We start from the raw sequence: 22,072 nt of genomic DNA on the forward strand, positions 1-22,072 counted from the left end.
ATTTTCTACAGCCATCCACTTGCTACACTGATTATAGAGGCACCTAGTTTTACTACGTTTTATGGCCCACGTGTAGCTGATGTAGCTGCCTAAGTCCTTCACCTCCTTCTCAAACTTTCATGTCATGCAGGGAAACTTGTCCATCTTCTACAGCAACTTACTCTTTGATTTCATTTGAGCGCCTTCATATCCTTCATACTATGGCTGAAAGTTACTCTTATCATCAAGTACATTGCTGATGTCATTAGTAAATGGCGGAAACACTTTGCTCACTGACTTGTGTGGGACTTCCAGCTGTTTTTAGAGGGCGTCATCAACATTATACTGTGACAAAGCGATGTGTTTAATGGCTGATCGTAGGAAGGAAAAGGCTGACAATGTGTATAAATCCCCGGCACTTTCAGCTGGTAGAACAGCCGTGATCGTCTAGTGGTTAGGATTTTGCGTTGTGGCCGCAAGAACCCCGGTTCGAATCCGGGTCACGGCATGTTACCCCAACTTTTGCAAGGTGAAATTCTCTGCATTTTCCCAGACGCTTGTCTTTCCTGTCGCCCACTAGGACGTAGCCTTTGCTCAAATGTTTTTGCGTCTCAACTGCAAAAGTTTTCAAAATGAAGCCATTTTCTACAGCCATCCACTTGCTACACTGATTATAGAGGCACCTAGTTTTACTACGTTTTATGGCCCACGTGTAGCTGATGTAGCTGCCTAAGTCCTTCACCTCCTTCTCAAACTTTCATGTCATGCAGGGAAACTTGTCCATCTTCTACATCAACTTACTCTTTGATTTCATTTGAGCGCCTTCATATCCTTCATACTATGGCTGAAAGTTACTCTTATCATCAAGTACATTGCTGATGTCATTAGTAAATGGCGGAAACACTTTGCTCACTGACTTGTGTGGGACTTCCAGCTGTTTTTAGAGGGCGTCATCAACATTATACTGTGACAAAGCGATGTGTTTAATGGCTGATCGTAGGAAAGGAAAAGGCTGAAAATGTGTATAAATCCCCGGCCCTTTCAGCTGGTAGAACAGCCGTGATCGTCTAGTGGATAGGACTTTGCGTTGTGGCCGCAAGAACCCAGGTTCGAATCCTGGTCACGGTATCTACACTTTTCATTTTGAGATATCAGCATTCTTTCTTTTTAATGACCGAAGTTACAACAGCTACATGCACAAGTCGGCCCATTTCAAACTAGTGTAGAAAAGAATTCTGATCATTCCGCCACAGTATTTTAGTGGACATGTTTTGGCTAAGATTGGGGACATCTAACCCTAACCCCAACCCGCACCCTACCCCTAATCCAAACCCTGGTCCTAACTCTACGTTTAACCCTAGCCCCATACCTTAACACTGTCGGAGTGTAAGCCTAGCCCTGATCCTAAGTCCAGCCCTCACTCTGACTCCAACCCTAGCCCAGACTCCTTGCAGCAGTCCTAACCCTCACTGTATCCCTCACCCTAACCCTAATTTTTTTTCACTAGTACTGTTGGAGTAGTAAAGTGACTTTGGAAATGAGGACAACTCAGTTATTTTTGTTTGATTTCTCATGAGGCCTAAAATATTGTACCCCAACATATTCCGGTAAGAGTGAAAAGAAATTAAGTGCCAGTCACTACAGCACGAAAAATGTCTTTCTGATAAGAGGGTGAGATGTAGCCGTGATCGTCTAGTGGTTAGGACTTTGCGTTGTGGCCGCAAGAACCCCGGTTCGAATCCGGGTCACGGCATGTTACCCCAACTTTTGCAAGGTGAAATTCTCTGCATTTTCCCAGACGCTTGTCTTTCCTGTCGCCCACTAGGACGTAGCCTTTGCTCAAATGTTTTTGCGTCTCAACTGCAGAAGTTTTCAAAATGAAGCCATTTTCTACAGCCATCCACTTGCTACACTGATTATAGAGGCACCTAGTTTTACTACGTTTTATGGCCCACGTGTAGCTGATGTAGCTGCCTAAGTCCTTCACCTTCTTCTCAAACGTTCATGTCATGCAGGGAAACTTGTCCATCTTCTACAGCAACTTACTCTTTGATTTCATTTGAGCGCCTTCATATCCTTCATACTATGGCTGAAAGTTACTCTCATCATCAAGTACATTGCTGATGTCATTAGTAAATGGCAGAAACACTTTGCTCACTGACTTGTGTGGGACTTCCAGCTGTTTTTAGAGGGCGTCATCAACATTATACTGTGACAAAGCGATGTGTTTAATGGCTGATCGTAGGAAGGAAAAGGCTGAAAATGTGTATAAATCCTCGGCCCGTTCAGCTGGTAGAACAGCCGTGATCGTCTAGTGGCTAGCACTTTCCGTTGTGGCCGCAAGAACCCAGGTTCGAATCCTGGTCACGGCATCTACACTTTTCATTTTGGGATATCAGCATTCTTTCTTTTTAATGACCGAAGTTACAACAGCTACATGCAGAAGTCGGCCCATTTCAAACTACTGCAGAAAAGAATTCTGATCATTCCGCCACAGTATTTTAGTGGACATGTTTTGGCTAAGATTGGGGACATCTAACCCTAAGCCCAACCCGCACCCTACCCCTAATCCAAACCCTGGTCCTAACTCTACGTTTAACCCTAGGCCCATACCTTAACACTGTCGGAGTGTAAGCCTAGCCCTGATCCTAAGCCCAGCCCTCACTCTGACTCCAACCCTAGCCCAGACTCCTTGCAGCAGTCCTAACCCTCACTGTATCCCTCACCCTAACCCTAATTTTTTTTCACTAGTACTGTTGGAGTAGTAAAGTGACTTTGGAAATGAGGACAACTCAGTTATTTTTGTTTGATTTCTCATGAGGCCTAAAATATTGTACCCCAACATATTCCGGTAAGAGTGAAAAGAAATTAAGTGCCAGTCACTACAGCACGAAAAATGTCTTTCTGATAAGAGGGTGAGATGTAGCCGTGATCGTCTAGTGGTTAGGACTTTGCGTTGTGGCCGCAAGAACCCCGGTTCGAATCCGGGTCACGGCATGTTACTCCAACTTTTGCAAGGTGAAATTCTCTGCATTTTCCCAGACGCTTGTCTTTCCTGTCGCCCACTAGGACGTAGCCTTTGCTCAAATGTTTTTGCGTCTCAACTGCAGAAGTTTTCAAAATGAAGCCATTTTCTACAGCCATCCACTTGCTACACTGATTATAGAGGCACCTAGTTTTACTACGTTTTATGGCCCACGTGTAGCTGATGTAGCTGCCTAAGTCCTTCACCTTCTTCTCAAACGTTCATGTCATGCAGGGAAACTTGTCCATCTTCTACAGCAACTTACTCTTTGATTTCATTTGATCGCCTTCATATCCTTCATACTATGGCTGAAAGTTACTCTCATCATCAAGTACATTGCTGATGTCAATAGTAAATGGCAGAAACACTTTGCTCACTGACTTGTGTGGGACTTCCAGCTGTTTTTAGAGGGCGTCATCAACATTATACTGTGACAAAGCGATGTGTTTAATGGCTGATCGTAGGAAGGAAAAGGCTGAAAATGTGTATAAATCCTCGGCCCGTTCAGCTGGTAGAACAGCCGTGATCGTCTAGTGGCTAGCACTTTCCGTTGTGGCCGCAAGAACCCAGGTTCGAATCCTGGTCACGGCATCTACACTTTTCATTTTGGGATATCAGCATTCTTTCTTTTTAATGACCGAAGTTACAACAGCTACATGCAGAAGTCGGCCCATTTCAAACTACTGCAGAAAAGAATTCTGATCATTCCGCCACAGTATTTTAGTGGACATGTTTTGGCTAAGATTGGGGACATCTAACCCTAAGCCCAACCCGCACCCTACCCCTAATCCAAACCCTGGTCCTAACTCTACGTTTAACCCTAGGCCCATACCTTAACACTGTCGGAGTGTAAGCCTAGCCCTGATCCTAAGCCCAGCCCTCACTCTGACTCCAACCCTAGCCCAGACTCCTTGCAGCAGTCCTAACCCTCACTGTATCCCTCACCCTAACCCTAATTTTTTTTCACTAGTACTGTTGGAGTAGTAAAGTGACTTTGGAAATGAGGACAACTCAGTTATTTTTGTTTGATTTCTCATGAGGCCTAAAATATTGTACCCCAACATATTCCGGTAAGAGTGAAAAGAAATTAAGTGCCAGTCACTACAGCACGAAAAATGTCTTTCTGATAAGAGGGTGAGATGTAGCCGTGATCGTCTAGTGGTTAGGACTTTGCGTTGTGGCCGCAAGAACCCCGGTTCGAATCCGGGTCACGGCATGTTACTCCAACTTTTGCAAGGTGAAATTCTCTGCATTTTCCCAGACGCTTGTCTTTCCTGTCGCCCACTAGGACGTAGCCTTTGCTCAAATGTTTTTGCGTCTCAACTGCAGAAGCTTTCAAAATGAAGCCATTTTCTACAGCCATCCACTTGCTACACTGATTATAGAGGCACCTAGTTTTACTACGTTTTATGGCCCACGTGTAGCTGATGTAGCTGCCTAAGTCCTTCACCTCCTTCTCAAACGTTCATGTCATGCAGGGAAACTTGTCCATCTTCTACAGCAACTTACTCTTTGATTTCATTTGAGCGCCTTCATATCCTTCATACTATGGCTGAAAGTTACTCTTATCATCAAGTACATTGCTGATGTCATTAGTAAATGCGGAAACACTTTGCTCACTGACTTGTGTGGGACTTCCAGCTGTTTTTAGAGGGCGTCATCAACATTATACTGTGACAAAGCGATGTGTTTAATGGCTGATCGTAGGAAGGAAAAGGCTGAAAATGTGTATAAATCCCCGGCCCTTTCAGCTGGTAGAACAGCCGTGATCGTCTAGTGGTTAGGACTTTGCGTTGTGGCCGCAAGAACCCAGGTTCGAATCCTGGTCACGGCATCTACACTTTTCATTTTGGGATATCAGCATTCTTTCTTTTTAATGACCGAAGTTACAACAGCTACATACAGAAGTCGGCCCATTTCAAACTACTGCAGAAAAGAATTCTGATCATTCCGCCACAGTATTTTACTGGACATGTTTTGGCTAAGATTGGGGACATCTAACCCCAACCCCAACCCGCACCCTACCCCTAATCCAAACCCTGGTCCTAACTCTACGTTTAACCCTAGGCCCATACCTTAACAGTGTCGGAGTGTAAGCCTAGCCCTGATCCTAAGCCCAGCCCTCACTCTGACTCCAACCCTAGCCCAGACTCCTTGCAGCAGTCCTAACCCTCACTGTATCCTTCACCCTAACCCTCATTTTTTTTCACTAGTACTGTTGGAGTAGTAAAGTGACTTTGGAAATGAGGACAACTCAGTCATTTTTGTTTGATTTCTCATGAGGCCTAAAATATTGTACCCCAACATATTCCGGTAAGAGTGAAAAGAAATTAAGTGCCAGTCACTACAGCACGAAAAATGTCTTTCTGATAAGAGGGTGAGATGTAGCCGTGATCGTCTAGTGGTTAGGACTTTGCGTTGTGGCCGCAAGAACCCCGGTTCGAATCCGGGTCAGGGCATGTTACCCCAACTTTTGCAAGGTGAAATTCTCTGCATTTTCCCAGATACTTGTCTTTCCTGTCGCCCACTAGGACGTAGCCTTTGCTCAAATGTTTTTGCGTCTCAACTGCAGAAGTTTTCAAAATGAAGCCATTTTCTACAGCCATCCACTTGCTACACTGATTATAGAGGCACCTAGTTTTACTACGTTTTATGGCCCACGTGTAGCTGATGTAGCTGCCTAAGTCCTTCACCTCCTTCTCAAACTTTCATGTCATGCAGGGAAACTTGTCCATCTTCTACAGCAACTTACTCTTTGATTTCATTTGAGCGCCTTCATATCCTTCATACTATGGCTGAAAGTTACTCTTATCATCAAGTACATTGCTGATGTCATTAGTAAATGCGGAAACACTTTGCTCACTGACTTGTGTGGGACTTCCAGCTGTTTTTAGAGGGCGTCATCAACATTATACTGTGACAAAGCGATGTGTTTAATGGCTGATCGTAGGAAGGAAAAGGCTGAAAATGTGTATAAATCCCCGGCCCTTTCAGCTGGTAGAACAGCCGTGATCGTCTAGTGGTTAGGACTTTGCGTTGTGGCCGCAAGAACCCAGGTTCGAATCCTGGTCACGGCATCTACACTTTTCATTTTGGGATATCAGCATTCTTTCTTTTTAATGACCGAAGTTACAACAGCTACATACAGAAGTCGGCCCATTTCAAACTACTGCAGAAAAGAATTCTGATCATTCCGCCACAGTATTTTAGTGGACATGTTTTGGCTAAGATTGGGGACATCTAACCCCAACCCCAACCCGCACCCTACCCCTAATCCAAACCCTGGTCCTAACTCTACGTTTAACCCTAGCCCTATACCTTAACAGTGTCGGAGTGTAAGCCTAGCCCTGATCCTAAGCCCAGCCCTCACTCTGACTCCAACCCTAGCCCAGACTCCTTGCAGCAGTCCTAACCCTCACTGTGTCCTTCACCCTAACCCTCATTTTTTTCACTAGTACTGTTGGAGTAGTAAAGTGACTTTGGAAATGAGGACAACTCAGTTATTTTTGTTTGATTTCTCATGAGGCCTAAAATACTGTACCCCAACATATTCCGGTAAGAGTGAAAAGAAATTAAGTGCCAGTCACTACAGCACGAAAAATGTCTTTCTGATAAGAGGGTGAGATGTAGCCGTGATCGTCTAGTGGTTAGGACTTTGCGTTGTGGCCGCAAGAACCCCGGTTCGAATCCGGGTCACGGCATGTTACTCCAACTTTTGCAAGGTGAAATTCTCTGCATTTTCCCAGACGCTTGTCTTTCCTGTCGACCACTAGGACGTAGCCTTTGCTCAAATGTTTTTTGCGTCTCAACTGCAGAAGCTTTCAAAATGAAGCCATTTTCTACAGCCATCCACTTGCTACACTGATTATAGAGGCACCTAGTTTTACTACGTTTTATGGCCCACGTGTAGCTGATGTAGCTGCCTAAGTCCTTCACCTCCTTCTCAAACGTTCATGTCATGCATGGAAACTTGTCCATCTTCTACAGCAACTTACTCTTTGATTTCATTTGAGCGCCTTCATATCCTTCATACTATGGCTGAAAGTTACTCTTATCATCAAGTACATTGCTGATGTCATTAGTAAATGCGGAAACACTTTGCTCACTGACTTGTGTGGGACTTCCAGCTGTTTTTAGAGGGCGTCATCAACATTATACTGTGACAAAGCGATGTGTTTAATGGCTGATCGTAGGAAGGAAAAGGCTGAAAATGTGTATAAATCCCCGGCCCTTTCAGCTGGTAGAACAGCCGTGATCGTCTAGTGGTTAGGACTTTGCGTTGTGGCCGCAAGAACCCAGGTTCGAATCCTGGTCACGGCATCTACACTTTTCATTTTGGGATATCAGCATTCTTTCTTTTTAATGACCGAAGTTACAACAGCTACATACAGAAGTCGGCCCATTTCAAACTACTGCAGAAAAGAATTCTGATCATTCCGCCACAGTATTTTACTGGACATGTTTTGGCTAAGATTGGGGACATCTAACCCCAACCCCAACCCGCACCCTACCCCTAATCCAAACCCTGGTCCTAACTCTACGTTTAACCCTAGCCCTATACCTTAACAGTGTCGGAGTGTAAGCCTAGCCCTGATCCTAAGCCCAGCCCTCACTCTGACTCCAACCCTAGCCCAGACTCCTTGCAGCAGTCCTAACCCTCACTGTATCCTTCACCCTAACCCTCATTTTTTTCACTAGTACTGTTGGAGTAGTAAAATGACTTTGGAAATGAGGACAACTCAGTTATTTTTGTTTGATTTCTCATGAGGCCTAAAATACTGTACCCCAACATATTCCGGTAAGAGTGAAAAGAAATTAAGTGCCAGTCACTACAGCACGAAAAATGTCTTTCTGATAAGAGGGTGAGATGTAGCCGTGATCGTCTAGTGGTTAGGACTTTGCGTTGTGGCCGCAAGAACCCCGGTTCGAATCCGGGTCACGGCATGTTACCCCAACTTTTGCAAGGTGAAATTCTCTGCATTTTCCCAGATTCTTGTCTTTCCTGTCGCCCACTAGGACGTAGCCTTTGCTCAAATGTTTTATGCGTCTCAACTGCAGAAGCTTTCAAAATGAAGCCATTTTCTACAGCCATCCACTTGCTACACTGATTATAGAGGCACCTATATTACTACGTTTTATGGCCCACGTGTAGCTGATGTAGCTGCCTAAGTCCTTCACCTCCTTCTCAAACTTTCATGTCATGCAGGGAAACTTGTCCATCTTCTACAGCAACTTACTCTTTGATTTCATTTGAGCGCCTTCATATCCTTCATACTATGGCTGAAAGTTACTCTCATCATCAAGTACATTGCTGATGTCATTAGTAAATGGCGGAAACACTTTGCTCACTGACTTGTGTGGGACTTCCAGCTGTTTTTAGAGGGCGGCATCAACATTATACGGTGACAAAGCGATGTGTTTAATGGCTGATCGTAGGAAGGAAAAGGCTGAAAATGTGTATAAATCCCCGGCCCTTTCAGCTGGTAGAACAGCCGTGATCGTCTAGTGGTTAGGACTTTGCGTTGTGGCCGCAAGAACCCAGGTTCGAATCCTGGTCACGGCATCTACACTTTTCATTTTGGGATATCAGCATTCTTTCTTTTTAATGACCGAAGTTACAACAGCTACATGCAGACGTCGGCCCATTTCAAACTACTGCAAAAAAAGAATTCTGATCATTCCGCCACAGTATTTTAGTGGACATGTTTTGGCTAAGATTGGGGACATCTAACCCTAACCCCAACCCGCACCCTACCCCTAATCCAAACCCTGGTCCTAACTCTACGTTTAACCCTAGCCCTATACCTTAACAGTGTCGGAGTGTAAGCCTAGCCCTGATCCTAAGCCCAGCCCTCACTCTGACTCCAACCCTAGCCCAGACTCCTTGCAGCAGACCTATCCCTCACTACATTCCTCACCCTAACCCTCATTGTTTTCACTAGTACTGTTGGAGTAGTAAAGTGACTTTGGAAATGAGGACAACTCAGTCATTTTTGTTTGATTTCTCATGATGCCTAAAATATTGTACCCCAAGATATTCCGGTAAGAGTGAAAAGAAATTAAGTGCCAGTCACTACAGCACGAAAAATGTCTTTCTGATAAGAGGGTGAGATGTAGCCGTGATCGTCTAGTGGTTAGGACTTTGCGTTGTGGCCGCAAGAACCCCGGTTCGAATCCGGGTCACGGCATGTTACCCCAACTTTTGCAAGGTGAAATTCTCTGCATTTTCCCAGACGCTTGTCTTTCCTGTCGCCCACTAGGGCGTAGCGTTTGCTCAAATGTTTTTGCGTCTCAACTGCAGAAGTTTTCAAAATGAAGCCATTTTCTACAGCCATCCACTTGCTACACTGATTATAGAGGCACCTAGTTTTACTACGTTTTATGGCCCACGTGTAGCTGATGTAGCTGCCTAAGTCCTTCACCTCCTTCTCAAACTTTCATGTCATGCAGGGAAACTTGTCCATCTTCTACAGCAACTTACTCTTTGATTTCATTTGAGCGCCTTCATATCCTTCATACTATGGCTGAAAGTTACTCTTATCATCAAGTACATTGCTGATGTCATTAGTAAATGCGGAAACACTTTGCTCACTGACTTGTGTGGGACTTCCAGCTGTTTTTAGAGGGCGTCATCAACATTATACTGTGACAAAGCGATGTGTTTAATGGCTGATCGTAGGAAGGAAAAGGCTGAAAATGTGTATAAATCCCCGGCCCTTTCAGCTGGTAGAACAGCCGTGATCGTCTAGTGGTTAGGACTTTGCGTTGTGGCTGCAAGAACCCAGGTTCGAATCCTGGTCACGGCATCTACACTTTTCATTTTGGGATATCAGCATTCTTTCTTTTTAATGACCGAAGTTACAACAGCTACATGCAGAAGTCGGCCCATTTCAAACTACTGCAGAAAAGAATTCTGATCATTCCGCCACAGTATTTTAGTGGACATGTTTTGGCTAAGATTGGGGACATCTAACCCTAACCCCAACCCGCACCCTACCCCTAATCCAAACCCTGGTCCTAACTCTACGTTTAACCCTAGCCCCATACCTTAACAGTGTCGGAGTGTAAGCCTAGCCCTGATCCTAAGCCCAGCCCTCACTCTGACTCCAACCCTAGCCTAGACTCCTTGCAGCAGTCCTAACTCTCACTGTATCCTTCACCCTAACCCTCATTTTTTTTCACTAGTACTGTTGGAGTAGTAAAGTGACTTTGGAAATGAGGACAACTCAGTCATTTTTGTTTGATTTCTCATGAGGCCTAAAATATTGTACCCCAACATATTCCGGTAAGAGTGAAAAGAAATTAAGTGCCAGTCACTACAGCACGAAAAATGTCTTTCTGATAAGAGGGTGAGATGTAGCCGTGATCCTCTAGTGGTTAGGACTTTGCGTTGTGGCCGCAAGAACCCCGGTTCGAATCCGGGTCACGGCATGTTACCCCAACTTTTGCAAGGTGAAATTCTCTGCATTTTCCCAGATGCTTGTCTTTCCTGTCGCCCACTAGGACGTAGCCTTTGCTCAAATGTTTTTGCGTCTCAACTGCAGAAGCTTTCAAAATGAAGCCATTTTCTACAGCCATCCACTTGCTACACTGATTATAGAGGCACCTATATTACTACGTTTTATGGCCCACGTGTAGCTGATGTAGCTGCCTAAGTCCTTCACCTCCTTCTCAAACTTTCATGTCATGCAGGGAAACTTGTCCATCTTCTACAGCAACTTACTCTTTGATTTCATTTGAGCGCCTTCATATCCTTCATACTATGGCTGAAAGTTACTCTTATCATCAAGTACATTGCTGATGTCATTAGTAAATGCGGAAACACTTTGCTCACTGACTTGTGTGGGACTTCCAGCTGTTTTTAGAGGGCGTCATCAACATTATACTGTGACAAAGCGATGTGTTTAATGGCTGATCGTAGGTGGGAAAAGGCTGAAAATGTGTATAAATCCCCGGCCCTTTCAGCTGGTAGAACAGCCGTGATCGTCTAGTGGTTAGGACTTTGCGTCGTGGCCAAAAGAACCCAGGTTCGAATCCTGGTCACGGCATCTACACTTTTCATTTTGGGATATCAGCATTCTTTTTTTTTAATGACGGAAGTTACAACAGCTACATGCAGAAGTCGGCCCATTTCAAACTACTGCAGAAAAGAATTCTGATCATTCCGCCACAGTATTTTAGTGGACATGTTTTGGCTAAGATTGGGGACATCTAACCCCAACCCCAACCCGCACCCTACCCCTAATCCAAACCCTGGTCCTAACTCTACGTTTAACCCTAGCCCTATACCTTAACAGTGTCGGAGTGTAAGCCTAGCCCTGATCCTAAGCCCAGCCCTCACTCTGACTCCAACCCTAGCCCAGACTCCTTGCAGCAGTCCTAACCCTCACTGTATCCCTCACCCTAACCCTCATTTTTTTCACTAGTACTGTTGGAGTAGTAAAGTTACTTTGGAAATGAGGACAACTCAGTTATGTTTGTTTGATTTCTCATGAGGCCTAAAATACTGTACCCCAACATATTCCGGTAAGAGTGAAAAGAAATTAAGTGCCAGTCACTACAGCACGAAAAATGTCTTTCTGATAAGAGGGTGAGATGTAGCCGTGATCGTCTAGTGGTTAGGACTTTGCGTTGTGGCCGCAAGAACCCCGGTTCGAATCCGGGTCACGGCATGTTACCCCAACTTTTGCAAGGTGAAATTCTCTGCATTTTCCCAGATGCTTGTCTTTCCTGTCGCCCACTAGGGCGTAGCCTTTGCTCAAATGTTTTTGCGTCTCAACTGCAGAAGCTTTCAAAATGAAGCCATTTTCTACAGCCATCCACTTGCTACACTGATTATAGAGGCACCTATATTACTACGTTTTATGGCCCACGTGTAGCTGATGTAGCTGCCTAAGTCCTTCACCTCCTTCTCAAACTTTCATGTCATGCAGGGAAACTTGTCCATCTTCTACAGCAACTTACTCTTTGATTTCATTTGAGCGCCTTCATATCCTTCATACTATGGCTGAAAGTTACTCTTATCATCAAGTACATTGCTGATGTCATTAGTAAATGCGGAAACACTTTGCTCACTGACTTGTGTGGGACTTCCAGCTGTTTTTAGAGGGCGTCATCAACATTATACGGTGACAAAGCGATGTGTTTAATGGCTGATCGTAGGAAGGAAAAGGCTGAAAATGTGTATAAATCCCCGGCCCTTTCAGCTGGTAGAACAGCCGTGATCGTCTAGTGGTTAGGACTTTGCGTTGTGGCCGCAAGAACCCAGGTTCGAATCCTGGTCACGGCATCTACACTTTTCATTTTGGGATATCAGCATTCTTTCTTTTTAATGACCGAAGTTACAACAGCTACATGCAAACGTCGGCCCATTTCAAACTACTGCAGAAAAGAATTCTGATCATTCCGCCACAGTATTTTAGTGGACATGTTTTGGCTAAGATTGGGGACATCTACCCCCAACCCCAACCCGCACCCTACCCCTAATCCAAACCCTGGTCCTAACTCTACGTTTAACCCTAGCCCTATACCTTAACAGTGTCGGAGTGTAAGCCTAGCCCTGATCCTAAGCCCAGCCCTCACTCTGACTCCAACCCTAGCCCAGACTCCTTGCAGCAGTCCTATCCCTCACTGTATCGCTCACCCTAACCCTCATTTTTTTCACTAGTACTGTTGGAGTAGTAAAGTGACTTTGGAAATGAGGACAACTCAGTTATTTTTGTTTGATTTCTCATGAGGCCTAAAATACTGTACCCCAACATATTCCGGTAAGAGTGAAAAGAAATTAAGTGCCAGTCACTACAGCACGAAAAATGTCTTTCTGATAAGAGGGTGAGATGTAGCCGTGATCGTCTAGTGGTTAGGACTTTGCGTTGTGGCCGCAAGAACCCCGGTTCGAATCCGGGTCACGGCATGTTACTCCAACTTTTGCAAGGTGAAATTCTCTGCATTTTCCCAGACGCTTGTCTTTCCTGTCGACCACTAGGACGTAGCCTTTGCTCAAATGTTTTTTGCGTCTCAACTGCAGAAGCTTTCAAAATGAAGCCATTTTCTACAGCCATCCACTTGCTACACTGATTATAGAGGCACCTAGTTTTACTACGTTTTATGGCCCACGTGTAGCTGATGTAGCTGCCTAAGTCCTTCACCTCCTTCTCAAACGTTCATGTCATGCATGGAAACTTGTCCATCTTCTACAGCAACTTACTCTTTGATTTCATTTGAGCGCCTTCATATCCTTCATACTATGGCTGAAAGTTACTCTTATCATCAAGTACATTGCTGATGTCATTAGTAAATGCGGAAACACTTTGCTCACTGACTTGTGTGGGACTTCCAGCTGTTTTTAGAGGGCGTCATCAACATTATACTGTGACAAAGCGATGTGTTTAATGGCTGATCGTAGGAAGGAAAAGGCTGAAAATGTGTATAAATCCCCGGCCCTTTCAGCTGGTAGAACAGCCGTGATCGTCTAGTGGTTAGGACTTTGCGTTGTGGCCGCAAGAACCCAGGTTCGAATCCTGGTCACGGCATCTACACTTTTCATTTTGGGATATCAGCATTCTTTCTTTTTAATGACCGAAGTTACAACAGCTACATACAGAAGTCGGCCCATTTCAAACTACTGCAGAAAAGAATTCTGATCATTCCGCCACAGTATTTTACTGGACATGTTTTGGCTAAGATTGGGGACATCTAACCCCAACCCCAACCCGCACCCTACCCCTAATCCAAACCCTGGTCCTAACTCTACGTTTAACCCTAGCCCTATACCTTAACAGTGTCGGAGTGTAAGCCTAGCCCTGATCCTAAGCCCAGCCCTCACTCTGACTCCAACCCTAGCCCAGACTCCTTGCAGCAGTCCTAACCCTCACTGTATCCTTCACCCTAACCCTCATTTTTTTCACTAGTACTGTTGGAGTAGTAAAATGACTTTGGAAATGAGGACAACTCAGTTATTTTTGTTTGATTTCTCATGAGGCCTAAAATACTGTACCCCAACATATTCCGGTAAGAGTGAAAAGAAATTAAGTGCCAGTCACTACAGCACGAAAAATGTCTTTCTGATAAGAGGGTGAGATGTAGCCGTGATCGTCTAGTGGTTAGGACTTTGCGTTGTGGCCGCAAGAACCCCGGTTCGAATCCGGGTCACGGCATGTTACCCCAACTTTTGCAAGGTGAAATTCTCTGCATTTTCCCAGATTCTTGTCTTTCCTGTCGCCCACTAGGACGTAGCCTTTGCTCAAATGTTTTATGCGTCTCAACTGCAGAAGCTTTCAAAATGAAGCCATTTTCTACAGCCATCCACTTGCTACACTGATTATAGAGGCACCTATATTACTACGTTTTATGGCCCACGTGTAGCTGATGTAGCTGCCTAAGTCCTTCACCTCCTTCTCAAACTTTCATGTCATGCAGGGAAACTTGTCCATCTTCTACAGCAACTTACTCTTTGATTTCATTTGAGCGCCTTCATATCCTTCATACTATGGCTGAAAGTTACTCTCATCATCAAGTACATTGCTGATGTCATTAGTAAATGGCGGAAACACTTTGCTCACTGACTTGTGTGGGACTTCCAGCTGTTTTTAGAGGGCGGCATCAACATTATACGGTGACAAAGCGATGTGTTTAATGGCTGATCGTAGGAAGGAAAAGGCTGAAAATGTGTATAAATCCCCGGCCCTTTCAGCTGGTAGAACAGCCGTGATCGTCTAGTGGTTAGGACTTTGCGTTGTGGCCGCAAGAACCCAGGTTCGAATCCTGGTCACGGCATCTACACTTTTCATTTTGGGATATCAGCATTCTTTCTTTTTAATGACCGAAGTTACAACAGCTACATGCAGACGTCGGCCCATTTCAAACTACTGCAAAAAAAGAATTCTGATCATTCCGCCACAGTATTTTAGTGGACATGTTTTGGCTAAGATTGGGGACATCTAACCCTAACCCCAACCCGCACCCTACCCCTAATCCAAACCCTGGTCCTAACTCTACGTTTAACCCTAGCCCTATACCTTAACAGTGTCGGAGTGTAAGCCTAGCCCTGATCCTAAGCCCAGCCCTCACTCTGACTCCAACCCTAGCCCAGACTCCTTGCAGCAGACCTATCCCTCACTACATTCCTCACCCTAACCCTCATTGTTTTCACTAGTACTGTTGGAGTAGTAAAGTGACTTTGGAAATGAGGACAACTCAGTCATTTTTGTTTGATTTCTCATGATGCCTAAAATATTGTACCCCAAGATATTCCGGTAAGAGTGAAAAGAAATTAAGTGCCAGTCACTACAGCACGAAAAATGTCTTTCTGATAAGAGGGTGAGATGTAGCCGTGATCGTCTAGTGGTTAGGACTTTGCGTTGTGGCCGCAAGAACCCCGGTTCGAATCCGGGTCACGGCATGTTACCCCAACTTTTGCAAGGTGAAATTCTCTGCATTTTCCCAGACGCTTGTCTTTCCTGTCGCCCACTAGGGCGTAGCGTTTGCTCAAATGTTTTTGCGTCTCAACTGCAGAAGTTTTCAAAATGAAGCCATTTTCTACAGCCATCCACTTGCTACACTGATTATAGAGGCACCTAGTTTTACTACGTTTTATGGCCCACGTGTAGCTGATGTAGCTGCCTAAGTCCTTCACCTCCTTCTCAAACTTTCATGTCATGCAGGGAAACTTGTCCATCTTCTACAGCAACTTACTCTTTGATTTCATTTGAGCGCCTTCATATCCTTCATACTATGGCTGAAAGTTACTCTTATCATCAAGTACATTGCTGATGTCATTAGTAAATGCGGAAACACTTTGCTCACTGACTTGTGTGGGACTTCCAGCTGTTTTTAGAGGGCGTCATCAACATTATACTGTGACAAAGCGATGTGTTTAATGGCTGATCGTAGGAAGGAAAAGGCTGAAAATGTGTATAAATCCCCGGCCCTTTCAGCTGGTAGAACAGCCGTGATCGTCTAGTGGTTAGGACTTTGCGTTGTGGCTGCAAGAACCCAGGTTCGAATCCTGGTCACGGCATCTACACTTTTCATTTTGGGATATCAGCATTCTTTCTTTTTAATGACCGAAGTTACAACAGCTACATGCAGAAGTCGGCCCATTTCAAACTACTGCAGAAAAGAATTCTGATCATTCCGCCACAGTATTTTAGTGGACATGTTTTGGCTAAGATTGGGGACATCTAACCCTAACCCCAACCCGCACCCTACCCCTAATCCAAACCCTGGTCCTAACTCTACGTTTAACCCTAGCCCCATACCTTAACAGTGTCGGAGTGTAAGCCTAGCCCTGATCCTAAGCCCAGCCCTCACTCTGACTCCAACCCTAGCCTAGACTCCTTGCAGCAGTCCTAACTCTCACTGTATCCTTCACCCTAACCCTCATTTTTTTTCACTAGTACTGTTGGAGTAGTAAAGTGACTTTGGAAATGAGGACAACTCAGTCATTTTTGTTTGATTTCTCATGAGGCCTAAAATATTGTACCCCAACATATTCCGGTAAGAGTGAAAAGAAATTAAGTGCCAGTCACTACAGCACGAAAAATGTCTTTCTGATAAGAGGGTGAGATGTAGCCGTGATCCTCTAGTGGTTAGGACTTTGCGTTGTGGCCGCAAGAACCCCGGTTCGAATCCGGGTCACGGCATGTTACCCCAACTTTTGCAAGGTGAAATTCTCTGCATTTTCCCAGATGCTTGTCTTTCCTGTCGCCCACTAGGACGTAGCCTTTGCTCAAATGTTTTTGCGTCTCAACTGCAGAAGCTTTCAAAATGAAGCCATTTTCTACAGCCATCCACTTGCTACACTGATTATAGAGGCACCTATATTACTACGTTTTATGGCCCACGTGTAGCTGATGTAGCTGCCTAAGTCCTTCACCTCCTTCTCAAACTTTCATGTCATGCAGGGAAACTTGTCCATCTTCTACAGCAACTTACTCTTTGATTTCATTTGAGCGCCTTCATATCCTTCATACTATGGCTGAAAGTTACTCTTATCATCAAGTACATTGCTGATGTCATTAGTAAATGCGGAAACACTTTGCTCACTGACTTGTGTGGGACTTCCAGCTGTTTTTAGAGGGCGTCATCAACATTATACTGTGACAAAGCGATGTGTTTAATGGCTGATCGTAGGTGGGAAAAGGCTGAAAATGTGTATAAATCCCCGGCCCTTTCAGCTGGTAGAACAGCCGTGATCGTCTAGTGGTTAGGACTTTGCGTCGTGGCCAAAAGAACCCAGGTTCGAATCCTGGTCACGGCATCTACACTTTTCATTTTGGGATATCAGCATTCTTTTTTTTTAATGACGGAAGTTACAACAGCTACATGCAGAAGTCGGCCCATTTCAAACTACTGCAGAAAAGAATTCTGATCATTCCGCCACAGTATTTTAGTGGACATGTTTTGGCTAAGATTGGGGACATCTAACCCCAACCCCAACCCGCACCCTACCCCTAATCCAAACCCTGGTCCTAACTCTACGTTTAACCCTAGCCCTATACCTTAACAGTGTCGGAGTGTAAGCCTAGCCCTGATCCTAAGCCCAGCCCTCACTCTGACTCCAACCCTAGCCCAGACTCCTTGCAGCAGTCCTAACCCTCACTGTATCCCTCACCCTAACCCTCATTTTTTTCACTAGTACTGTTGGAGTAGTAAAGTTACTTTGGAAATGAGGACAACTCAGTTATGTTTGTTTGATTTCTCATGAGGCCTAAAATACTGTACCCCAACATATTCCGGTAAGAGTGAAAAGAAATTAAGTGCCAGTCACTACAGCACGAAAAATGTCTTTCTGATAAGAGGGTGAGATGTAGCCGTGATCGTCTAGTGGTTAGGACTTTGCGTTGTGGCCGCAAGAACCCCGGTTCGAATCCGGGTCACGGCATGTTACCCCAACTTTTGCAAGGTGAAATTCTCTGCATTTTCCCAGACGCTTGTCTTTCCTGTCGCCCACTAGGGCGTAGCCTTTGCTCAAATGTTTTTGCGTCTCAACTGCAGAAGCTTTCAAAATGAAGCCATTTTCTACAGCCATCCACTTGCTACACTGATTATAGAGGCACCTATATTACTACGTTTTATGGCCCACGTGTAGCTGATGTAGCTGCTTAAGTCCTTCACCTCCTTCTCAAACTTTCATGTCATGCAGGGAAACTTGTCCATCTTCTACAGCAACTTACTCTTTGATTTCATTTGAGCGCCTTCATATCCTTCATACTATGGCTGAAAGTTACTCTTATCATCAAGTACATTGCTGATGTCATTAGTAAATGGCGGAAACACTTTGCTCACTGACTTGTGTGGGACTTCCAGCTGTTTTTAGAGGGCGCCATCAACATTATACGGTGACAAAGCGATGTGTTTAATGGCTGATCGTAGGAAGGAAAAGGCTGAAAATGTGTATAAATCCCCGGCCCTTTCAGCTGGTAGAACAGCCGTGATCGTCTAGTGGTTAGGACTTTGCGTTGTGGCCGCAAGAACCCAGGTTCGAATCCTGGTCACGGCATCTACACTTTTCATTTTGGGATATCAGCATTCTTTCTTTTTAATGACCGAAGTTACAACAGCTACATGCAAACGTCGGCCCATTTCAAACTACTGCAGAAAAGAATTCTGATCATTCCGCCACAGTATTTTAGTGGACATGTTTTGGCTAAGATTGGGGACATCTACCCCCAACCCCAACCCGCACCCTACCCCTAATCCAAACCCTGGTCCTAACTCTACGTTTAACCCTAGCCCTATACCTTAACAGTGTCGGAGTGTAAGCCTAGCCCTGATCCTAAGCCCAGCCCTCACTCTGACTCCAACCCTAGCCCAGACTCCTTGCAGCAGTCCTATCCCTCACTGTATCGCTCACCCTAACCCTCATTTTTGTCACTAGTACTGTTGGAGTAGTAAAGTGACTTTGGAAATGAGGACAACTCAGTTATTTTTGTTTGATTTCTCATGAGGCCTAAAATATTGTACCCCAACATATTCCGGTAAGAGTGAAAAGAAATTAAGTGCCAGTCACTACAGCACGAAAAATGTCTTTCTGATAAGAGGGTGAGATGTAGCCGTGATCGTCTAGTGGTTAGGACTTTGCGTTGTGGCCGCAAGAACCCCGGTTCGAATCCGGGTCACGGCATGTTACCCCAACTTTTGCAAGGTGAAATTCTCTGCATTTTCCCAGACGCTTGTCTTTCCTGTCGCCCATTAGGGCGTAGCCTTTGCTCAAATGTGTTTGCGTCTCAACTGCAGAAGCTTTCAAAATGAAGCCATTTTCTACAGCCATCCACTTGCTACACTGATTATAGAGGCACCTATATTACTACGTTTTATGGCCCACGTGTAGCTGATGTAGCTGCCTAAGTCCTTCACCTCCTTCTCAAACGTTCATGTCATGCAGGGAAACTTGTCCATCTTCTACAGCAACTTACTCTTTGATTTCATTTGAGCGCCTTCATATCCTTCATACTATGGCTGAAAGTTACTCTTATCATCAAGTACATTGCTGATGTCATTAGTAAATGGCGGAAACACTTTGCTCACTGACTTGTGTGGGACTTCCAGCTGTTTTTAGAGGGCGCCATCAACATTATACGGTGACAAAGCGATGTGTTTAATGGCTGATCGTAGGAAGGAAAAGGCTGAAAATGTGTATAAATCCCCGGCCCTTTCAGCTGGTAGAACAGCCGTGATCGTCTAGTGGTTAGGACTTTGCGTTGTGGCCGCAAGAACCCAGGTTCGAATCCTGGTCACGGCATCTACACTTTTCATTTTGGGATATCAGCATTCTTTCTTTTTAATGACCGAAGTTACAACAGCTACATGCAAACGTCGGCCCATTTCAAACTACTGCAGAAAAGAATTCTGATCATTCCGCCACAGTATTTTAGTGGACATGTTTTGGCTAAGATTGGGGACATCTAACCCCAACCCCAACCCGCACCCTACCCCTAATCCAAACCCTGGTCCTAACTCTACGTTTAACCCTAGCCCTATACCTTAACAGTGTCGGAGTGTAAGCCTAGCCCTGATCCTAAGCCCAGCCCTCACTCTGACTCCAACCCTAGCCCAGACTCCTTGCAGCAGTCCTATCCCTCACTGTATCGCTCACCCTAACCCTCATTTTTGTCACTAGTACTGTTGGAGTAGTAAAGTGACTTTGGAAATGAGGACAACTCAGTTATTTTTGTTTGATTTCTCATGAGGCCTAAAATATTGTACCCCAACATATTCCGGTAAGAGTGAAAAGAAATTAAGTGCCAGTCACTACAGCACGAAAAATGTCTTTCTGATAAGAGGGTGAGATGTAGCCGTGATCGTCTAGTGGTTAGGACTTTGCGTTGTGGCCGCAAGAACCCCGGTTCGAATCCGGGTCACGGCATGTTACCCCAACTTTTGCAAGGTGAAATTCTCTGCATTTTCCCAGACGCTTGTCTTTCCTGTCGCCCATTAGGGCGTAGCCTTTGCTCAAATGTTTTTGCGTCTCAACTGCAGAAGCTTTCAAAATGAAGCCATTTTCTACAGCCATCCACTTGCTACACTGATTATAGAGGTACCTATATTACTACGTTTTATGGCCCACGTGTAGCTGATGTAGCTGCCTAAGTCCTTCACCTCCTTCTCAAACGTTCATGTCATGCAGGGAAACTTGTCCATCTTCTACAGCAACTTACTCTTTGATTTCATTTGAGCGCCTTCATATCCTTCATACTATGGCTGAAAGTTACTCTTATCATCAAGTACATTGCTGATGTCATTAGTAAATGGCGGAAACACTTTGCTCACTGACTTGTGTGGGACTTCCAGCTGTTTTTAGAGGGCGCCATCAACATTATACGGTGACAAAGCGATGTGTTTAATGGCTGATCGTAGGAAGGAAAAGGCTGAAAATGTGTATAAATCCCCGGCCCTTTCAGCTGGTAGAACAGCCGTGATCGTCTAGTGGTTAGGACTTTGCGTTGTGGCCGCAAGAACCCAGGTTCGAATCCTGGTCACGGCATCTACACTTTTCATTTTGGGATATCAGCATTCTTTCTTTTTAATGACCGAAGTTACAACAGCTACATGCAAACGTCGGCCCATTTCAAACTACTGCAGAAAAGAATTCTGATCATTCCGCCACAGTATTTTAGTGGACATGTTTTGGCTAAGATTGGGGACATCTAACCCCAACCCCAACCCGCACCCTACCCCTAATCCAAACCCTGGTCCTAACTCTACGTTTAACCCTAGCCCTATACCTTAACAGTGTCGGAGTGTAAGCCTAGCCCTGATCCTAAGCCCAGCCCTCACTCTGACTCCAACCCTAGCCCAGACTCCTTGCAGCAGTCCTATCCCTCACTGTATCCCTCACCCTAACCCTCATTTTTTTCACTAGTACTGTTGGAGTAGTAAAGTGACTTTGGAAATGAGGACAACTCAGTTATTTTTGTTTGATTTCTCATGAGGCCTAAAATATTGTACCCCAACATATTCCGGTAAGAGTGAAAAGAAATTAAGTGCCAGTCACTACAGCACGAAAAATGTCTTTCTGATAAGAGGGTGAGATGTAGCCGTGATCGTCTAGTGGTTAGGACTTTGCGTTGTGGCCGCAAGAACCCCGGTTCGAATCCGGGTCACGGCATGTTACCCCAACTTTTGCAAGGTGAAATTCTCTGCATTTTCCCAGACGCTTGTCTTTCCTGTCGCCCACTAGGGCGTAGCCTTTGCTCAAATGTGTTTGCGTCTCAACTGCAGAAGCTTTCAAAATGAAGCCATTTTCTACAGCCATCCACTTGCTACACTGATTATAGAGGCACCTATATTACTACGTTTTATGGCCCACGTGTAGCTGATGTAGCTGCTTAAGTCCTTCACCTCCTTCTCAAACTTTCATGTCATGCAGGGAAACTTGTCCATCTTCTACAGCAACTTACTCTTTGATTTCATTTGAGCGCCTTCATATCCTTCATACTATGGCTGAAAGTTACTCTTATCATCAAGTACATTGCTGATGTCATTAGTAAATGCGGAAACACTTTGCTCACTGACTTGTGTGGGACTTCCAGCTGTTTTTAGAGGGCGTCATCAACATTATACTGT

General features: G+C 44.8%; 31 non-coding genes across 31 annotated transcripts; all 31 read left to right on the forward strand.

The window, feature by feature from the left end:
* The first annotated feature begins 415 nt into the window (after positions 1 to 415).
* Positions 416 to 487, forward strand: Trnah-gug (transfer RNA histidin (anticodon GUG)). The gene has a single exon. It is a non-coding gene; the product is annotated as a tRNA-His (tRNA).
* A 548-nt stretch (positions 488 to 1,035) lies between these two features.
* Trnah-gug (transfer RNA histidin (anticodon GUG)) lies at positions 1,036 to 1,107 on the forward strand. The gene has a single exon. It is a non-coding gene; the product is annotated as a tRNA-His (tRNA).
* A 553-nt stretch (positions 1,108 to 1,660) lies between these two features.
* On the forward strand, positions 1,661 to 1,732 carry Trnah-gug (transfer RNA histidin (anticodon GUG)). The gene has a single exon. It is a non-coding gene; the product is annotated as a tRNA-His (tRNA).
* A 1,172-nt stretch (positions 1,733 to 2,904) lies between these two features.
* On the forward strand, positions 2,905 to 2,976 carry Trnah-gug (transfer RNA histidin (anticodon GUG)). Its single transcript has one exon. It is a non-coding gene; the product is annotated as a tRNA-His (tRNA).
* A 1,172-nt stretch (positions 2,977 to 4,148) lies between these two features.
* Positions 4,149 to 4,220, forward strand: Trnah-gug (transfer RNA histidin (anticodon GUG)). Its single transcript has one exon. It is a non-coding gene; the product is annotated as a tRNA-His (tRNA).
* A 546-nt stretch (positions 4,221 to 4,766) lies between these two features.
* Positions 4,767 to 4,838, forward strand: Trnah-gug (transfer RNA histidin (anticodon GUG)). Its single transcript has one exon. It is a non-coding gene; the product is annotated as a tRNA-His (tRNA).
* Positions 4,839 to 5,391: 553 nt separating this feature from the next.
* Positions 5,392 to 5,463, forward strand: Trnah-gug (transfer RNA histidin (anticodon GUG)). The gene has a single exon. It is a non-coding gene; the product is annotated as a tRNA-His (tRNA).
* Positions 5,464 to 6,009: 546 nt separating this feature from the next.
* Trnah-gug (transfer RNA histidin (anticodon GUG)) lies at positions 6,010 to 6,081 on the forward strand. Its single transcript has one exon. It is a non-coding gene; the product is annotated as a tRNA-His (tRNA).
* A 552-nt stretch (positions 6,082 to 6,633) lies between these two features.
* On the forward strand, positions 6,634 to 6,705 carry Trnah-gug (transfer RNA histidin (anticodon GUG)). Its single transcript has one exon. It is a non-coding gene; the product is annotated as a tRNA-His (tRNA).
* Positions 6,706 to 7,252: 547 nt separating this feature from the next.
* Trnah-gug (transfer RNA histidin (anticodon GUG)) lies at positions 7,253 to 7,324 on the forward strand. The gene has a single exon. It is a non-coding gene; the product is annotated as a tRNA-His (tRNA).
* Positions 7,325 to 7,876: 552 nt separating this feature from the next.
* Positions 7,877 to 7,948, forward strand: Trnah-gug (transfer RNA histidin (anticodon GUG)). The gene has a single exon. It is a non-coding gene; the product is annotated as a tRNA-His (tRNA).
* Positions 7,949 to 8,495: 547 nt separating this feature from the next.
* Positions 8,496 to 8,567, forward strand: Trnah-gug (transfer RNA histidin (anticodon GUG)). Its single transcript has one exon. It is a non-coding gene; the product is annotated as a tRNA-His (tRNA).
* Positions 8,568 to 9,120: 553 nt separating this feature from the next.
* On the forward strand, positions 9,121 to 9,192 carry Trnah-gug (transfer RNA histidin (anticodon GUG)). The gene has a single exon. It is a non-coding gene; the product is annotated as a tRNA-His (tRNA).
* Positions 9,193 to 9,738: 546 nt separating this feature from the next.
* Positions 9,739 to 9,810, forward strand: Trnah-gug (transfer RNA histidin (anticodon GUG)). Its single transcript has one exon. It is a non-coding gene; the product is annotated as a tRNA-His (tRNA).
* Positions 9,811 to 10,363: 553 nt separating this feature from the next.
* Trnah-gug (transfer RNA histidin (anticodon GUG)) lies at positions 10,364 to 10,435 on the forward strand. The gene has a single exon. It is a non-coding gene; the product is annotated as a tRNA-His (tRNA).
* Positions 10,436 to 11,604: 1,169 nt separating this feature from the next.
* Positions 11,605 to 11,676, forward strand: Trnah-gug (transfer RNA histidin (anticodon GUG)). The gene has a single exon. It is a non-coding gene; the product is annotated as a tRNA-His (tRNA).
* Positions 11,677 to 12,221: 545 nt separating this feature from the next.
* Trnah-gug (transfer RNA histidin (anticodon GUG)) lies at positions 12,222 to 12,293 on the forward strand. Its single transcript has one exon. It is a non-coding gene; the product is annotated as a tRNA-His (tRNA).
* A 552-nt stretch (positions 12,294 to 12,845) lies between these two features.
* Trnah-gug (transfer RNA histidin (anticodon GUG)) lies at positions 12,846 to 12,917 on the forward strand. Its single transcript has one exon. It is a non-coding gene; the product is annotated as a tRNA-His (tRNA).
* Positions 12,918 to 13,464: 547 nt separating this feature from the next.
* On the forward strand, positions 13,465 to 13,536 carry Trnah-gug (transfer RNA histidin (anticodon GUG)). Its single transcript has one exon. It is a non-coding gene; the product is annotated as a tRNA-His (tRNA).
* Positions 13,537 to 14,088: 552 nt separating this feature from the next.
* On the forward strand, positions 14,089 to 14,160 carry Trnah-gug (transfer RNA histidin (anticodon GUG)). The gene has a single exon. It is a non-coding gene; the product is annotated as a tRNA-His (tRNA).
* A 547-nt stretch (positions 14,161 to 14,707) lies between these two features.
* Positions 14,708 to 14,779, forward strand: Trnah-gug (transfer RNA histidin (anticodon GUG)). The gene has a single exon. It is a non-coding gene; the product is annotated as a tRNA-His (tRNA).
* Positions 14,780 to 15,332: 553 nt separating this feature from the next.
* Trnah-gug (transfer RNA histidin (anticodon GUG)) lies at positions 15,333 to 15,404 on the forward strand. Its single transcript has one exon. It is a non-coding gene; the product is annotated as a tRNA-His (tRNA).
* Positions 15,405 to 15,950: 546 nt separating this feature from the next.
* On the forward strand, positions 15,951 to 16,022 carry Trnah-gug (transfer RNA histidin (anticodon GUG)). Its single transcript has one exon. It is a non-coding gene; the product is annotated as a tRNA-His (tRNA).
* A 553-nt stretch (positions 16,023 to 16,575) lies between these two features.
* Positions 16,576 to 16,647, forward strand: Trnah-gug (transfer RNA histidin (anticodon GUG)). The gene has a single exon. It is a non-coding gene; the product is annotated as a tRNA-His (tRNA).
* Positions 16,648 to 17,816: 1,169 nt separating this feature from the next.
* Trnah-gug (transfer RNA histidin (anticodon GUG)) lies at positions 17,817 to 17,888 on the forward strand. Its single transcript has one exon. It is a non-coding gene; the product is annotated as a tRNA-His (tRNA).
* A 546-nt stretch (positions 17,889 to 18,434) lies between these two features.
* Trnah-gug (transfer RNA histidin (anticodon GUG)) lies at positions 18,435 to 18,506 on the forward strand. Its single transcript has one exon. It is a non-coding gene; the product is annotated as a tRNA-His (tRNA).
* A 552-nt stretch (positions 18,507 to 19,058) lies between these two features.
* Trnah-gug (transfer RNA histidin (anticodon GUG)) lies at positions 19,059 to 19,130 on the forward strand. The gene has a single exon. It is a non-coding gene; the product is annotated as a tRNA-His (tRNA).
* Positions 19,131 to 19,676: 546 nt separating this feature from the next.
* Positions 19,677 to 19,748, forward strand: Trnah-gug (transfer RNA histidin (anticodon GUG)). Its single transcript has one exon. It is a non-coding gene; the product is annotated as a tRNA-His (tRNA).
* A 552-nt stretch (positions 19,749 to 20,300) lies between these two features.
* Positions 20,301 to 20,372, forward strand: Trnah-gug (transfer RNA histidin (anticodon GUG)). Its single transcript has one exon. It is a non-coding gene; the product is annotated as a tRNA-His (tRNA).
* Positions 20,373 to 20,918: 546 nt separating this feature from the next.
* Positions 20,919 to 20,990, forward strand: Trnah-gug (transfer RNA histidin (anticodon GUG)). Its single transcript has one exon. It is a non-coding gene; the product is annotated as a tRNA-His (tRNA).
* A 552-nt stretch (positions 20,991 to 21,542) lies between these two features.
* Trnah-gug (transfer RNA histidin (anticodon GUG)) lies at positions 21,543 to 21,614 on the forward strand. The gene has a single exon. It is a non-coding gene; the product is annotated as a tRNA-His (tRNA).
* Positions 21,615 to 22,072: the final 458 nt, after the last annotated feature.

The sequence above is a fragment of the Haliotis asinina genome, chromosome 1, assembly GCF_037392515.1.
Source record: "Haliotis asinina isolate JCU_RB_2024 chromosome 1, JCU_Hal_asi_v2, whole genome shotgun sequence".
Classification (NCBI taxonomy): domain Eukaryota; kingdom Metazoa; phylum Mollusca; class Gastropoda; order Lepetellida; family Haliotidae; genus Haliotis; species Haliotis asinina.